This window comes from Nycticebus coucang, chromosome Y, assembly GCF_027406575.1.
Source record: "Nycticebus coucang isolate mNycCou1 chromosome Y, mNycCou1.pri, whole genome shotgun sequence".
Classification (NCBI taxonomy): domain Eukaryota; kingdom Metazoa; phylum Chordata; class Mammalia; order Primates; family Lorisidae; genus Nycticebus; species Nycticebus coucang.
The window spans coordinates 23,469,231-23,488,013 of NC_069805.1; the positions used below are offsets into that span (position 1 = coordinate 23,469,231).

Sequence of the window (18,783 nt, forward strand, 5' to 3'; positions counted from 1 at the left end):
TATATCATTAAAAAAATACAAAAGACAATAGATTGGGGGAAAATGTTTGCAAAGGTAAAGGACTTGTATTCAGAATATATAAAGAATTCATACAACTCAGTAAGAAAACAAATGACAATCAAACCATGTGCAAAAGACGTGAACATAGGTTTCACCCAAGAAGATACATGAATACCTAATAAGCACATGAAAAGATGCTCAATATCCTTCTTCATTAGGCTAATGCAAATGAAAACTACAATGAGGTATAATTTCACATCCACTAGAAAGGTTAGAAGACAAACAATAAAAAATGTTGGTGAGGATGCAAAGAAACACTCATCCATTGCTGGAGAGACTATAAATTGTGCAGCCACTTTAGAAAATAATATGGCAGTTTCTCAGAAAGTTAAACACAAAACAACAAAGCAATTCTACCCCTCAATGTCGACCCCAAAGAAAGGAGGACATATGTCCACATGGAAACTTGCCCTAGAGTGTTTATAACAGCAAATACTGAAGACATCCCAAATGTCTAAAAATTGGTAAATGATAGACAAATGAGGTCTAGTAACACAATGTAATCCTGTTTACCAATAAAAAGGAACGGACCCCTGAAAGATACTACATGGTAGATAAACCTCAATAACCTTATGTGAAGTGAAATAAGCCAGACACAGAGACCACATGCTGAATGATTCTACTCATATAAGATTTTTTTTTTAAGGCAAATTTATAGGGAAAGAAAGTATACCAGTAGTTGCCTGAAGGTGGGGGGATACAGTAGCTGGGACTAACTATAAATGATCATGAGAGATCCTAGTTGAGGATCCAAAAATGTAATAAAACTGCTTTATGGTGATGGTTGTACCACTCAGTAAAGTTATTTAAAAAAAATCAATGAATTGTACACTCGAAATAGATGAATGAAAACGTAAAATATACCTCAATAAAGTTGCTAAAAAAACAAATTTTAAAAATACATTAGTAAAAACTAATGTATGTTTTGATTCCAGATCTAATATGCATATTTCCGTTAGCTCAAATCTTAAAGTCATTATTAAAAGATTCTTCTTCTGTGTGACCACATAGATTAGGTACCAAGACCTGCCTTCTTCTTCCTGTGAATTTCATTGCATGAACCTACTTATTTCCTTTCCTTTCTGAAACCATCTCACTAATCCAGGTTTCTCTTATATCCCTTACTTAATTTTTTTTTTTTTTTGAGATAGAGTGCTATGGCATCACAGCTCACAGCAACCTCAAACTCTTGGGCTTAAGTGATTCTCTTGCCTCAGCCGCCCAAGTAGCTGGGACTACAGGTGCCCACCACAACACCCGGCTGTTTTGTTGTTGTTGTTGCAGTTGTCATTGCTGTTTAGCGGGCCTGGGCCAGGTTTGAACCTGACAGCCATGGTGTATGTAGCTGGTGCCCTAACCACTGAATGACAGGCTCCAAGCCTTCCTTATTTAATTTTGTTATACCTGTAGATGGTTTCCTTAATTCTACCCACTTTCTATAGGTTCTATAACATTACTTACTATCAGTAGATTAATCTTCCAGTGACACTGGTCTCATCGTGTGGCACTCAGAGGTGTATCCTCATACCTCTAATTGTTCTCAGTGTACCGAGTGTTCTCAGGGTACTGTGTATGGTGCTTCATTTTAGCATTCAGTGTTACTGGTGGAATAAGGGAGATCCAAATGGCTGGTAAAACATTTCTTGGCATGTCTTCTGCAAGGGTGTTTCCCAAAAAGATTGATATTTAAATCACTAGACTGTGTAAAGAAAATCCTCCCTCACCAACATGTGTGGGTATCATGCAATTGTCCACAGCCTGGATAGAACAAAAATGTAGAGGAAAGGTGAAGTTACTTTCTCTTCTGGAGCTAAGACATTCATCTTTTCCCACCCTTGAACATCAGAGCTTTCCAGATCCTTAGGGCTTCAGTCTCAGTCTGAGAGTTATACCACTGGATCCTCAGGTTCTTCGTTCTTTGGACATGGACTGAATTACACCACTGACTTTCCTGGTTCTGCAGCTTGCAGACAGCAGATTAATGGACTTCTCAGCCTCCAAATTGTATGAACCAATTCCTATGGTAAATCTCTTACAGACCTCTGTATATGTCCATGTCCTATTAGTCCTGTTTCTCTAGAGAACCCTGACCAATATACTGTGTAAACAACAGCTTTCTGTTTGGACCCATTATGTGGCTCCAATTTTATTTTTCATTCTTAATACAATTTCTTTACTCTGTTAAATCAGTGTCCTTATTGCCCCCGTATTAGTGTCCTATGGTTACTTTAACAAATGACCGCAAACTAGGTGGTGTAAAACAACAGGTATTTGTTTACTTAATGCTCTAGAGGACAGAAGTTTGGAACTGTTCTTCCAAAGGATCCAGGAGAGAATTCTGCATTGTTTTTTCTGCTTCTGGTGGGTGCTGAGAATCTTGGTGTTCCTTGGCTTACAGACACAACATTCCAATCTCTGCTTGTCTTCCTATGACCTCCTTCCTATTTCTCTTCTAAAGACACCTGTCATTGGATTTAGGGTCCTCTCTAATCCAAGAGGCTCTGATTTTGAGATCTTTAACTTGATTATATCTGCAAAGATTTTTTTTTCCAAATAAACTTCACAGATTCCAGGTGAACATATCTTTTGAGGGCCACCATTCAATCCATTACATACCCCAAGCACTCTCTTCCATTCTATACCTTTGCCCATGTCATTTCCACATTTAAAATAATTTCTTTTCCATTCTTTTTTCTAGATCCTGCTCAGATTCTGTGTCCAGCTCACAAAGCCTCTCCTACTCAGAACACCCGGTGTTAGTTTCTCTTTCTTTGAACTCGATAACCCTCTTTGTTCCCTTCATTTCTGCATTGTTTATGTTCATGTTTGTAGGTCTTGCTTGCCAACCAGATTTTAATCTCCTGTAAGAGGATCTCAAATGCTAAAGCAGTGTTTTCCAGCCATGGTTATATATTAGAATCACAGCTCACAGCAACTTCAAACTCTTGGGCTTAAGCAATTCTCTTGTCTCAGCCTCCCAAGTAGCTGGGACTACAGGCACCTGCCCCAATGCCTGGCTATTTTGTTGTTGTTGTTGCAGTTGCTGTTGTTTAGTAGGCCAGGGCTGGGTTCGAACCCACCACCCTTGATGCATGTGGCCAGCGCCGTAACCACTATGCTATGGGTGCTGAGCCCACTTGGAGAATTTTTACAAAGACCACCCAGAGGTTCTTGGAGATTTCCCAGGCATAGGTATTTTTTTAAAAAGTGTCCTTCTAACATACAGCCAAAAATTGAGAACTGCTTTAAAATATGAATTTTCAATGCAGAGATTAAAATTGTTTCTTGGTGGAAGGGTGTGCAAAAATCTTAGATAGTACAGTGTTTCCTTATCCTTCAAATAGCCAAAGTACACAAACAGATATATAATACTTCTATCTGCCTTTAAAATTTCACAGGGACCAATTAGGGAAAAATGCCTAAAATTGTTTCTTAGGCTAATAATAATGAAGACTAGGCTGGGAACCCCTGCGGTAAAGCATATCAAAATCACCATGGACCTTGATAAAGTGCACTTGGCGAAGCCCCCAGAGAGTCGGGGTCAGGAGTTTAGGCTGTGGCCCCAGATTCTGTATATTTAATAACAATTAACATTTATCATATAACTAGTATATACTAAGAACACCCACGTTTCATTTTCACTTGTCAGATGAAGAAACAGAGGAACAAAGAGCCATTTGCCCAAAGTCACTCAGCTACAAAGTGGCAGGAAAAAATGTGAACCCATACATTCATGTTAAGGTAACCCTGAATCACAAGGCTTCAAGCAGCAGAGCATGAGGACCACTGTCCTGGTAGGAAACATACCTCACAGTTCTCTTCCATTCCCTTCCACGAGGAGCAGAATGTTTCATGTACTGCAGAGGCCAAAGTGCACTTGTTGAACTCATGACCAGGAGGTAAAGAACCAAAGAATTTCTAGTTAGTCAAGAGTAGAGTTATGGGCACATCGTATCAAGATCACTACTCAGGGCCACAAAGGGTTTGATTCCATAGATGGAGAGGGTTGGTTACTGTGAAGCTGGCTTAATGGGTAAGGATGAAGAAGGCTTGGTCCCTAGACTGAAAGATTTAGATAGTACTTAGGAAAACTCCACTGTATTACTGGTGATGTTTAACACAGAGTTAAACCAACGAAAATCTCAAAATGCTTGTTGCTCTTGTCTCAAAAGTCACTTAGTTATTTGGGATTCCTTTGGAAGAGAGATTCTTAATTTTCCTTAAATTCCATGAACTTCTTTGGCAATCCTCTATAAAGTCAAATAATATATAATTAAAAAATAATTCTGGGGCGGCTCCTGTGGCTCAGTTGGTAAGGTGCCGGCCCCATATACCGAGGGTGGCGGGTTCAAACCCAGCCCCGGCCAAACTGCAACCAAAAAATAGCCGGGCATTGTGGCGGGCGCCTGTAGTCCCAGCAACTGGGGAGGCTGAGGCAAGAGAATCGCTTAAGCCCAGGAGTTGGAGGTTGCTGTGAGCTGTGTGAGGCCACGGCACTCTACCGAGGGCCATAAAGTGAAACTCTGTCTCTACAAAAAAAAAAAAAATAATAATAATTCTGAGCTAGATAAAGCCTATAGAGTGCATCTCATAATAATGTTTCTAAGTATGTATAGTAAAATTATAAGATTACCAAGGCAACCAACTATACTGAATTACAGTTATCAAAATATTTTTAAATGTGCAATACGGTAATAAATGTGTTTTCTTATTAACATTTTTCAAAAGAGGTAGTGACAAGTCTAAAAACAACTTTAATTTGAAGTTGTGATGAATGTAAACGATATTATAAGCAATTCATAGCAACTAAAATGTGGTAAGAGAAATATCTGTGATTTCTATTGGTGACAGAGTCATAGGTACCTCTAACACTAATTTGGTTTGTTGCCAAATTCATAGTAGAAAAAAATGCTAATTTTCAGATAGAGATTAGTGAAAATAAAGGTGCAAATTTTTTCCCATCCATGAACCTCTTGTAGATACCTGCAGACTTGTGTTTAAAATTCCACATTACAGGACCCAATATGACCCATCCTGAATTAAGGGAACTCCTTATACCATCTCCATCCTGTTAATACCTCTGGCCAAGAAAGTTTTTCCAGAAATTCAGGAGTCTCTTGACACAATAACTCTTATAATGACAAGAATTATGCAGTTTTGGGGGGACGAATTAGTTAGAAAAGTGTGTTTTTGGAAACAAAAGCAGCTTTTATCTTTACTCTGCTTAATAATCAACTGGGAAATCTATAAAAAACTGCAAATTCTTGACTTTTAACCACCCCCACTTCCCAACCACATACCACTCAATAGAGGTTTTAATTCAGTAGGTTTGGGGTGGGCCTCAGAAATCTGCATTTAAAAACCTGATTAAGCTGCTGCTGATCAGGTCTGTTGGCCTCAAGTCTAGCTTATAAGAGACCTTTTTGAGAGCATTTGTGTTTCCAAGTGGAAGACAAAGAAGCAAGAAGCAAAGCCTTTCAGAGCACTCCCAAATTACCAGGTCAACACAGCAGGTGAATGATTTAGGGCTGACTGCAGCCTAACTCTAGGAATTCACCATTCAGAGCAGTTTATGGTCTCATCAGAAATAAAATCTTTTGACTAAATTTTCCTCTTTCTGGAAAGGAAAATAGCCTCCCTCCTTTTCTCCCCCACCTCCTCTGCTCTCCTCTGGGGATGCTGAAAGACTAAAAGGAATACCATTATTAGAAGAGACCCTCCTCCTCTGCGGGCCACGCCTATGGCTCAAAGGAGGAGGGCGCCAACTTCATATGACGGAGGTGGCGGGTTCAAGCCCAGCCCCAGCCAAAAACAAACAAAACAAAACATTGGACACTCCTGTCTTTTTTTTTTTTTTTTTTGAGACAGAGTCTCACTGTGTCACCCTGGGTAGAGTGCTGTGTTGTCACAGCTCACAGCAACTTTCAATTCTTGGGCTTAAGTGATTCTCTTGCCTCAGCCTCCCAAGTAGCTGGGACTGCAGGTGCCTGCCACACCGCCTGGATATTGTTTTTTGGTTATAGTTGTCATTGGTGTTTAGCACGCCCAGGCCATGCTCGAACCCGCCACCTTTGGTGTATGTGGCCGGCACCCTAGTCACTGAGGTATGGGCACCGAGCCTGGCCATTCGTGTTAATGAAGCCACAGCCCTTGTTAGAATTTTACCAGTTTTACCTCTAAATGTTGAATGCTCTTTTCCAATTCTGGGATCTAATCCAGGATCTCAATTGCATTTACTTTTTGCATCTCCGTAAATCATCCACTCTGTGGCAGTTCTTCGTTTTTTTCTTGTCATTTATAAACTTGATGCTTTTGATGATTAGAAGTCAGTTATTTTGTAAGATCTTTTAATTTGATTTGTATCATATTTGCGATAATTGGACTGAGGTTGTGTATTTTTGGCAAGAATGTATCACAGATGTGATATTGCATCATATTGGGTGGTGTGTGATGTTGATTTATTTTATTACTGATGATGGTAGCCTTGATCACTTGGTTCCGGTGGTGTCTGCTAGGTTTCACCACCATAAAAAATACCTATTTTTCCATTTGTTGTTGGTAGATACCTTGGCAGGAGACACTTTGAAATAATAAAAAATATCCTGATTATCCTCAAAATTTTTCCCATTGGTGAAATGATGTTTAAAAAGTCAACACAGGACAATACAAACTGAGAAAATTAAAGGAATGCATTGAAAGAAAAAAAAAAGAAGAGAGTCTTGAACTCTTAACAGAGGTGCCAGATAAATATATTGATGTCTCAAGAATCCTATAATTATGGGATATAAGGTAAGAATTTCTTGGACCTTGGAGGTTTGCTGTTGCACAGTATATGGGATAATTCCTTCATAATCTACTTATCTGTAGTCTGGAAGATAACTTCAGACTGTGTTAAGAGAACAATGCTATAAGCCTCTCTCTCAGTCATTGGACCCTTGACCTTTTTCCGGAAAAAACACAGAAGGGAGGGATGTGGCTTCCTGATCCTTTTATATCTTTAGTCTCACCAGTCAAGACTTTATTAGAAACTTAGCTAAAGCCACCTAGACTCTATCTAGCAGACAGGCAGTAAAATTCTTCATTCTTCTGAATGAATCTAACCGACAGGTTGGAACTGTAGTTTTTTATATTAACAAGAAAGCAAATTACACATCTTCCTAACATGTTAAACATATCTTTATATGTACGACTATGTTAAATTACATTTCTCAGCAAATACAGTGTGATTTATTTTTTGCCCTCTCTTATAGGGCTATTTATGATTTTTAGCTATTAATTTATCAGTGTTTTAAATTTTTAAAAATGTCCCATTTAATAAGGGATAGGTCAGTAAAATGTATAGAGTTTATGAATTTCTCTCCAGTGTTCCGTCTACCTCTCACAAATAAAAATAGCACTTCTTACTCTTTTCATTTTTTCTCTTTCCCTGATATCCCTCCAGTGTGTAGAAACAAGTGTAACACTGATTCAATAGTTGTTGAATAAATTCTCTGTCAGCCACTGTATTTATTACTTTACTATAGTTAATCTCATTGACTCTGATTAATCAAATATTTTTTGTCAAATTCTATGAGGCCAATTAGAATTATTATCATATTCTCATTTTCTAAACTAAAAAATACTAGTCTAAAAAGCACTGAATATATTTCCTAGGTCTCAGGAATCACTGAAAGTACTAACATTAAAGCATGAAGTTGGTTAGGCCCAAAGATTTATAATTGCTTAGTCCAGGGGATCAGCACATACACAGCCAAAGGCCAAATCTGGCCCACTATCTGTTTTATTGAAAATCAATTCACTAATTCATGTATTACCTAATGATGCCTTCCACGTATGTATTGCCTAAGGATGCTTTCAACACTACAATGGCAGAGTTAGAAAGGTGCAAGAGACCAATGGTCCACAAAGCCTAAAATAACCTACATTGGCCCTTTACAGAATGTATTTGCCAACTCCTAGAAAAGCTACTCTGAAAGATGATCTGAAATAAGGAATGAACTCCAAATCTTTATTTGCTAAACCTCACTAAAAGATAAGTATGTTGAAAATATTTGGCAATCTTGTTACGTTGATTGTATTTTAATAGATAAACTGTATTTATGTTCCTCTGATCGATCAGATCTGAAAAGACACAGGAACTTACAAATTTATTTTTTAACTCTCTGTCCTGATGCTCAAGGAACATTTGCTTGTAAGAAACAACCACTCAGGTCTGGGCACAATGGCTCATGCCTGTAATCCCAGTACTTTGGGAGGCTGAAGCAGGAGGACTGCTTGAGCCCAGGAGTTTGAGACCAGGCTGGGCAATGTTGTGTACAGACCTTAACTCTACAAAAAAAAAAATTTTTTTTTGATTGAAAAAAGAAACAGAAACACTCTAGAGAAAAACTTAAGTGAAGACTGAATCCAAGGAATTTGTAGAATCCAGGGGTAGGAAGAATCATTGAGTCTCACACCTGGACCAAGAATTGGAAAGCTATCATGGCCCATGGCTATTTATTTTTCCATCTCTCCCTCTTTTCAAAACAACCCAATCTCCCATCCCAGTGCTCCCTGCCTCCTCATCAAACACACATGTCCCACAATTAGTACCACTCAATAGTAGCTTCAGTTGCTATATGGTCTCATACTTTTAGCTTTTGTGGCCATTAACATAGCTTCTGGGTCAAATTCTTGAATTAAGCATGGAAAAATATGTCCTGTAAAGATATTTTACAGATGTCTCATCCCACATTGTGGAAGATCAAATTCTTTAAGAAGTCGAATGGAGGAGAATAAATAATTGTCACCACTAAATTACCCTATTACAATGATTCTCAATGTGATAGGAGAGGGAGTCTATCTTTCAGATACACTATAACTACCACTATTGAACCACTACTACTCTTGGGAGTATGTCATATCCCTCCATTTTGCTTGTGTAGATAAAAGGTGGAAAACCATGCCCTTGTGTGATTTATAATAATTTACATGCTACGAAGAAAAAGCTTTGTTATTTGCAGAAATATATTTGAAACTAATGGAAACATGATAAATGTTGTTCCTTAAAATATTTAACTTGGTATACATTCTTAAACATCAACTGGTAATTAAATAGAGTCATTGAAATGAATAATTTGCATAACTTCAATGTGTTGTAAATGTCACTTTTCTTTTGGCTCCTTAATCTGACCTATATATTTGCTTTCCTTCTGTGTATTTTTTTTTTTTACAGAAACCTCAAGTTCTGAGCATGAAAATAATTTATTGATTAGACATCTGGTTTATTCAAGCGTTAGGCCTACTGAAGATAGAATTAACACAGCTCGTGGAATAGGAAAAAATTTCATCCAGCACGTGCTTCATTTCAAATTTCCTGGGGACGCAGTTCATGCATTCTGTGGTACAGCCTCACCCTAAAGTGTCCCCATGTGCTTGATGTGGATGAACTTGAACATGGCATGAGAAACTCTGTGTATAGTCAATTGGCAAGTATCATCAGTAATGAGACTCTCAGAAACATTTTTAGGCACAAGAAATAGCACTACCTACAGTGAGAGTCTTTGATAATCAAAGAAAAGAATTCCATTAAATATAATCTCACAAATAGGAAAGAAAATATATGCATTTTTGCCAATGGACTGCTTTACATATCAGAAAAAAGTCACAATGAGATTTTCTGCCTATAAGATTAGAAGATTAACTTTTAATTAATAATCAACTTTTAATTGACATTTAGGTGCTTTTATGATACTAAAAATCAGAGAAAAATAAAACCAATGCAGCCTAAATGGAATTTAGGGAAGAAATGCAGGAGTATTAATAAGGAATAACAGCTGCACTTCTTCGGCTAAGTCATTAAAAAAAATGCCAATTAAATATTTTCAGTCAAATTTTATTAAAAAAAAGCAGCAGATCAACATTACAATTCAAGAATCTAATCTAAATATGCACTTGACAATGAAGCACATCTGAGTATGAAGTGGAAAAGGTCTTCCAAAAAGCCATCAAATATATTATCTCTAAATATCCAAATAATAAATCACTCTTGTAGGCCATTTGTTAAGTGGAATCATAAAGAACTGAAGATTTATTGCTGTGAAAACAAATCTGTAGTACAGTAGTATGAATCTTGGGTATTAAGCATAATCAGCTGAATCAAGTTAAGAAGTTGAAAATCTGGTAAGAAATTTGTGCACACAAATTATGTGTGTGCATGTGTGAGAGAAACTCTATAAGCCGGTTGACTCAAGAGCAAATGAATACTAACTCATTCAGTTGAGCCCAGACATGATGTCAAATCTCCATTTTTCAGAAGACAATTAAAAATTACAATTCTGACAGCCCACAAACCAAATTAAAAAAAAATTGTAGAAAGAAATTAAAACTATGTTCAAAGAGCCTTTTTTTAAGCTCAATTTCAGCACCCCAAGGAAAATAAAAGCATCCATAACGATCACAGATGAAAATAAAATGAATGTCATTGGAATCAGTTATATTTCCCCACTGAGGTATAAAATCTATATAGAAATTTGTTACTATACTATAACAAATTGTACTTCTCATAGTTCTGTTTTAATTTTCTTTAAACCTGTTTAATATAGTTTTTTATTGTTGTAAAAACGTTTTCATGATTTGGAATCTGGTTCCAGTTCTTTTCACTTATTTTTATATCAATATTTAATATACTGGCTACCAGTTCTAATCAGAAAAAAAAAAATCTTGGAAATCTCTTCATTATGACAGTACGTTCAGTAGAAATCACTGACGTGCAAGCAAACCATAAAAGATGCAGCTCTCCAGAAAGCACATTTTGTTGATTGTTTTTCATTGTCTAAATATCCTTTGCCATGATTCTTGAAGGATTCTTTCAATCTTGTAAACATCAGTGTGCATAGTCTCACTACTATGCAGTTTCACGTCCATGGACAGGAAGGCTGGTTCACAGCTAGTGAAAAGCTAGAAGAGTCTAAGTTTTAATGGCTGATAAACCTTACATCCTGCGGAGGAGGAAAGCACTTTTCCTTTTTTGCTACTTAAGAATGTGGCAGAAGTATATGCTGAGGTAGCCCAGTCAATCCTTATTTTTTTCTGGAAATTTGGTCTTAGAATATTTCTGGAAGGGTGACATTTCGAAGAAGCTACTGCTGGGACCGGCTTCCATTGCAGTCTCTAATGCTGGGCACCTGGCTATCCTCTTCTGTGGCTTTATCCAGGCACTGATTACTGTTCACATGCTGCAGGGTTAATTTCACTGGGTCATACTCCCAAAGTTGGTTGCCTTTTAGGTGGTGGCATTTGAGCATCGTGACTGGGCCATTAAGTTTGGAAACATCCAAGCAAAGGTCATCTGTTCTAATTTCTTTGTTGGCAGTATAAGAGAAAACCTGATTACCTCCCATACTGTGACAATTAAAAATTCCAACTTTTTCATTCTCTTTTCTAGCCATGTTATCTAGACATTGATTTGTTTCCACATTTCGTATCTCTCCCAATGAGAAATAGTGACGTGGAATTTGAGAATCAGGGTAAATATTCTCTAGGTACCAAGAGAAAGGCCTGCCTTGTAGTTTGTGCCTTAGACCAAGTCTGGATGATATGTCTCCGCGATCTACCTTTGTAACACCTGGAGAAATTATATAGAAAAAATTTTTGAATTCATCCATCCACACTTCTGCAAGTCGTCTGTTATTTTTATTGATAATCTGTCCTGTGCCTCCTGGAAACGTGTAAGGTGTAGCTTTCCGAAACACATGACCAACATGTGAGCATGTAACAATCTCCAAAGTCCCTCCACACTGCCAGATCCTAAAGGAAATTTCTAGGTTTTCTCCTCCCCAAATATCCATTCCAGCATCATATGTTCCAATTTCCTGAAAGTAATCTCTGTCTATAGAGAAAAGGCCTCCTGCCATTGTAGGTGTTCTGACAGGAAGGGTTCAATCACCTTTCTTTCTGTCCATTTCTCTTTGGGGAACAGGATACCAGCGAAAATTGAGCTTCCAGTTGAATCCACCATAGGTCATGTCAGAACCTGCCATGTACTCAAAAGTATCATCGCTGATCACATCAATAATAGGACATACCACTGTTTTCCTGTCCTGTTTGATCCTGGCTAAGAGAGGCTCCAGCCAGCCACTGTGCACTCACAGTGAGCATCCAGAAAGGTGATCACTTGGCCTTTAGACACGGCAGCTCCTTTTAACCTAGCTCTGATCAGTCCAGACCGTTGTTCCATTCGAATTACATGAACTGGTACTTTCAGTTTTTTCACATAACTCTCTAGAGGCCTTTTCAAAAAGTCTCTTTCACTGGCATCATCTACTAGAACAATTTCTTCTATCATGTGTCTTGGAGAGCGATTAATGACACTATGGACAGTTCGCAGCAGTGTGCTCCAAGCCTCATTGTGGAAAACAATCACCACACTCGTTGTAGGAAGATTATCTGGATACACCTTTGTTTTACACCCTTCTAACCTAACATCTGGCAGAGATCTATTGAGAGCAATCATCTCACTTGCCATTAAATTGAATTGATTGATTTTAAACATCTCTTTCATCTTTTCTTGATCCTCTTTAGGGATGACGACTGGCTTCCCCATTTCACCAGGACCTTCATGAGGCTTTTGTATCGGCTCTGGAACGTCCCCAGCAGGCAGCCCCCTCTCCTTCTTCTCATCACATTTGTTGCATTCACTGAAGTAAAGCAGCAGGAACATGTCCAAGAGTACCCAAACCAAGGAGGTGGCTAGGACCACCTTGCAATATGCAAATTTTCTGGTGGCACTTTAAGTCAAATGCAAAATTTTAAAATATATACATATAAATATACAAAGATCATGAAAATTATTCCAATCCAGTTTCATCAGAAATCACGTTCATACCCCCACGTGGTTTCTCAAATGAATTCATATCCCACATCCACATGTCCCACATCTCCTCGCTCCACGGCGGCGGCGGCGGCGGGCGCTCCACGGGGCCGGCCCGGGCGGTCGCGGCGCGGTCCCGCGGGCCGCAGCGCGGGCGCTACTCTGGGGCCGCCCTCCGGCGCGCCGCCTACTCGGCCCCTGTGTATTTCTTGTAATATTTATGCTTACCAAAAGAAGAATACTAATAAGTACCACAATTTTATTAGGCCTATCAAGCAGCAGAATGACTTGTCTGTTGATAGACTTTAATGATGTTATCATGTCTCTATCCCAGTATACCTTGTAGCAATTTTCCAACACATTCTTAGGATTGTATTTATAATTTAGTATTAATTCATTTGCAAACTCACATCTGAGGTCATTATGTTGACCTGCAAAATTAACAGTATACTCATGCTATCCATCCAGCTGCCAAGTATAACCTCCAATTATTTTAAAATTGTTTTGATGGCTGTAGTTTCTTTTGTACATGAAAATGATCATTCTTTCCCAACTGAACTTCCACTTGGATTATTCCCTCTTGTGAAAGAAAGATTTATGTTTGTAAATTATATGATCCAGATCAGTGGTATTTTTCCAGACCAAAGAATACTATCTTTCTCTGTACAATTCTAGGTCACCTATTCTGTAAGTGAGACTGCAATTTTGGACTATTAATTATCAAATAAACATTTGCTGAGTGCCTATGCTATTCGAAGAATTGTGTTACAAGTTTGGGGTACAAAAATGAGTAAGATAGTCCCTGTCCTCAAGGAGCTTTTGTTTGTTGGAAAATAACCACTTAAACATTTAAACCTGATTAAGTAAGGCATGTGTTATAATAGAGGGTCAAGCAAAACTGCATGTGACATGACCTTTGAGTTTAGCCTTGAAGGAAGAAAGAAAAATTCAGACAAAAGAGGCAAATTGATTAAATTAGTAAAAACATTGTACCTAGGATGGCTGCAATATACTGAGGAGAGAGGTAAGAAATAAGGTTGGATAAATAAGATGGCACGATTAAAAGCCTTACATGCCACCTTAGAGAATTCAAATAGATGATAAAGATGATGGAAAACCACTGAAAATTTTTAACTTGGGGATTTATGAAGGCTTATTTGTGTTTTAGAAAGATAATGCTTGTGGCAATATGGAGAACTGATCAAATAGCAATGATTTTTACAAATACTCATCTAGTATCAATCTAGTTTCTACAAATAAGGTATTATATACCCATTTATTTATTTAACAATTATCATCTTCCCCAAATCCCATTTTTCAGTTATCATGATCAAGTCTATGTTACTACCATTGATTAACGAAGGGTGAATTCCTTTCCTTAAGAAGTCCCACTGCTCTTAAATTTTCTATATACTAAATTTCCAAATGTGACTTTCGACAGTAGTTAAGCTTCGTCTACAAGTTTCTTTCTACTTATACAATATGAAGGTCTATATCATTATTCAAATTATTAAACAAATATTTTTATGCCGCGGACCGCCGGTTGATGGGCCTCAGTCCGAGGGTGCTCAGGGTGAACGGTACAGGTTGGTTGAGAGGTCGACGCAGGATAAATGACAGACTGCACACAGCACTTGGTGAAGTAAGCAGCTGCAAATTTTATTGAGTTTAGAAGTTGGTATTTATACATTTTCTTTTCAAGGTTTAAACAATGCAATCTTTATTTTGCTTATGCTTGTAAATTATCTTTGTGTCTGCATATGTGGTTTATCATGCATTACATGTTTTCAAGGTTTTGCTCTCCGGAGGGAGGTGGTTTATTTTTAACACCTGGTTACTTCCTCTTATCTAGGAATGTCAAGGCTTGTGACTTCTCTTAGCCCTGTAACTCTTTTTTTCAGTTTCTTATAATTTCTTTTAAAAATAGCTGAACATATTCTTTTACGTATAATGCTTGACTACTTCTATATATATTTTCTATATATTTTTACTCTTATTAGTAACTATACTTTGATTCATAATTAATTGTTTGTCAAACACTAAACTACTCTATTGATTTGTATTACTTATGAAAATTAGTGAAGTAAGATGTTTTTCTAAGTAAAGTTTTACTGCAGGTGGTGATAGTGTATGTCATGTTGGAACATCTTGTTTGCTGTGCCTGCATTGTCTCAAGTCACTGACATTTATGGTAGGGACGTGCTGTTGTGCAGGCTCTCTTGGAGCCACTGAGTCTAACACAGCCATTCTTGCTGGTTTTAACCTGGATCAGTAAATCACTGTGTTTGTTTAAACTCTCATAGTTCATTCTGACAAGACAAACAAGTATTCAACAAACATAGAAAGGTTTGTTACCAACGTGCCATAGTTCTCTTGACTGATTGCGTTCATACAATAGTATGCTAGGCAACATTTCTGTCGCTGTGCACACTGGAGGTGCTGGGGGCTTCGCTCCCGAGAGCACTAACCACCTTTCCATGCGTTTTACAACGCGGACAGCGCCGCCTCGCAACGGCCACTTGCCGGGAAGCCAGCAGTTCCAGTTGCCGTGGGTACGGCATTTTTAAAAGAAAAAACACAAGTTACCAATACCAAGAATAAAAGAGGGGCTGGGCATTGTGGCTCACACATGTAATCCTAGCACTCTGGGAGGCTGAGGAGGGTGGATTGCCTGAGCTCACAGGTTCAAGACCAGCCTGAGCAAGAGTGAGACACCATCTCTAAAAATAGCCAGGCATTGTGGTGGGTGCCTGTAGTCCCAGCTACTTGGGAGGCTGAGACAAGAGAATTGCTGGAGCCCAAGAGTTTGAGATTGCTGTGAGCTATGATGTCACAGCACTCTACCAATGGCAACAAAGTGAGACTAGCTCTAAAAAAAAAAAGAATAAAAGAGATAAACATTTACCATAAGTCTTACAGATATTAAACAGATAATCAGTAAAAACTATCAACAACTTTATGCCAATAATTTCAATAATGTAGGTGAAATGAACAGATTCCCTGAAAGACACAAATAACCAAAGTGACATAAGAAGAAAAAGAAAACCTGAATGATTCTTTATCTGTGAAAAAGTGAAATCTATAATTTTTTTTTGTAGAGACAGAGTCTCACTTCTTGGCCCTTGGTAGAGTGCCGTGGCCTCACTCAGCTCACAGCAACCTCCAACTCCTGGGCCTAAGCGATTCTCTTGCCTCAGCCTCCCGAGTAGCTGGGACTACAGGCGCCCGCCACAACGCCCGGCTATTTTTTGGTTGCAGTTTGGCCGGGGCCGGGTTTGAACCCACCACCCTCGGTATATGGGGCCGGCGCCTTACCGACTGAGCCACAGGCGCCGCCCGAAATCTATAATTTTTTGTTTTCTCAAAAAAAAAATCCTCTGGTTCCAGATGGCATCTCTGGTAAATTCTACAAATATTTAAAAAATAGTAATAAATATGCAAAACCTCTTTGTAAAAAAGAAAAAGGAGGGAATATTTCCTAACTTATTTTATGAAAATAGCATTACTATGATACCAAAATCAGACAAACACTAAAGAGAACTACAAACCCGTATACCCACAGACTCAAAAGTACTCAACAAAGTATTAATAAGTTGAATCAAGCCATGTACAAAAGGAATATTACATCATGACAAAGTGGAATTTAGTTTGGTTTAATATTCAAATTGTTTTAAAGTTTAAAAACAGATTTAGAGCTAACATAAAGCTCCAGTAAGCACACATGGGGTAAGTGACTGACTGAGGGAAGCTAATCCTCACAACTAATGTCTTCTTTTCTGTTATCTCAACAGATGCACGAAGGGGTCTGTGTGACCTAGGCCTAAGACAATCAGTGCCTGGCATCCTCCTGGCCACAACATTGGTTTAAGTGAAGGTCCAATTAGAGTGTAGTTTAAGACTACTGTTTGTTAGTTGAGCAAAGGGATGTTCTTTCTTCCTCAGGAATCTGAGTTGTACAGATATGACCTCTAAAATGGCTGCAGCCATTCAGTTGTAAGAATACATTGACATACTAAGACTATGAGAAAATCATAAAAAAAAAAAAAAAATGAAGGGTAGAATGAAAAGAGGTTGGTTAATGGGTTCAAACATACAGTTAGATAAAAAGAGTACGTTCTAATGTTCCATGGTAGGGTAGGGTGAATACAGTTAACAACAATGTACTATATATTTCAAAATAGCTAGAAGGGCTTTTAATCAACATGTTGAAATGATAAAAGCATAAGGTGGCAGGTTGTCTATATACCCTGACTGGATCATTACACAGTCTATGCATATAACAAAAATATCATGTACCCAGTAGATAATGTAAAAGTAAAAAAGACAGATAGTATAATGCATGTAAATTTGAAAACATGGAGCAAGACAAAGTAAAAAATTCTTAAATTAAAAAAATAGACAGATGAAGCCCAGGTCAAACCATTAACAAAGGCCTTCATACATTTTTATTCATGAATGGTATCTGATTTCAGTCTTGGTTGGTTGGGTTATTTTTTTTATTAACTAAGTAATAACCATAAAGGAAAAATCTGAAAATACAGTAAGTCCATTCTACTTCAATTACTTTTGTATTGGCCATAATGTATAACTTACAAACTCAATAATTATCAATATCTGTATCATCCTTCTGAACAATACAAAATCTCTAGAATACTTTAACTCTCATAGTTCCTTTCCATTCATAGCTGTGTATTTTAGCTCTATCTTTTTTAGCTCCTGAAAAATTATTTTTTATACAGTTTGCTTAGATTTACCCATATTTTTACATTTGTTTTATCACCTTTTCCTCAATCTCAGACCACCAATGGAATACCTTTCTTCTATCTGAAGTGTATATGTTAGAATTTCCTCAGGTTAAAGATTGTTAATTGCAAACTTTCAGCTTTCATGTGTCTGAAATGTCTTCATTTTGCCCTTGTTTTAACAGATGTTCTTAATGGGCTTGCCATTCCAGGGTTAGAGCTATTTTCTTTCAGCACATTAAAATTGTTCTTTATTTTGTCTTCCATGGTCATTCTCAGTTTAATTACCTCTTCTTGGTAATCTGTTTTTGTTTTTTTATTTTATTTTAAGTGTTTCCTTGCCACTGGTGTTTTACGTGTACCAAGGAAAACCAAGGTGTTCTGGCAACACCAGGGTTGCTGGGTGTGAGTTTGTGTTTATTAATCCTGTTTGGAAATTAATGTGCATTTTGAATCTCTTTTTTTTTCATTATTTCTGGAAAGTTTTCTACTCTTAACTACCATTAATATTGCCCTGCCCATTCTATCTCTCATCTCTTACTGAAGTTCTAATTTTATATATGTAATACCTTCCCACACTGTCATTCACGTCTCCATGTGTCTTCATATTTTCTTCTCCTCTTTCTCTATACTACATTCTACATAATTCTTAGTTCTATCTCCTAGTTCACTAATTCTGGCTTCACAAGTATCTACTCTGCTTTTAAATCAGCCTTTGGATTTGTTCTCAAATATTACACTTTTCATTTCATTTCTATGTGATTCATTTTCAAATCATCTTGATCATCTTTTCGCTTTTTGATTTCTTTAAACATATATTAAACATACCAGTTGTGTTGATAATTCAAATACGGGTAGTCAAAGCTTTTATGACTTTATCGTTTCTGCTTGTTCTTACACATTGTGGCCAATTTCCTTGTACATTTTGTGATTTTTGATGGCCACCTAGTAATCCTTGGCATTTATCTATAGGACTTTTTGAAGTTTGGATTCAAGGCATATCCCTTTTGAGAGAATTTGTGTTTACTTTTCCCAGATCCTATGGAACACTACCAACCTGGCCTCACTTCAAAATTAATTTACACCCTGAAGTTTTTCAGACCACTTGGGTGGTGTGAATTCAGGCTGTAA

At 37.6% G+C, this 18,783-nt stretch overlaps 1 pseudogene across 1 annotated transcript; it reads right to left on the minus strand.

The window, feature by feature from the left end:
- Positions 1 to 10,862: 10,862 nt before the first annotated feature.
- LOC128579102 (polypeptide N-acetylgalactosaminyltransferase 1-like) lies at positions 10,863 to 12,974 on the minus strand (annotated as a pseudogene). Its single transcript, XR_008378042.1, has one exon. The product of XR_008378042.1 is annotated as a polypeptide N-acetylgalactosaminyltransferase 1-like (transcript).
- Between the last annotated feature and the right edge of the window lie 5,809 nt (positions 12,975 to 18,783).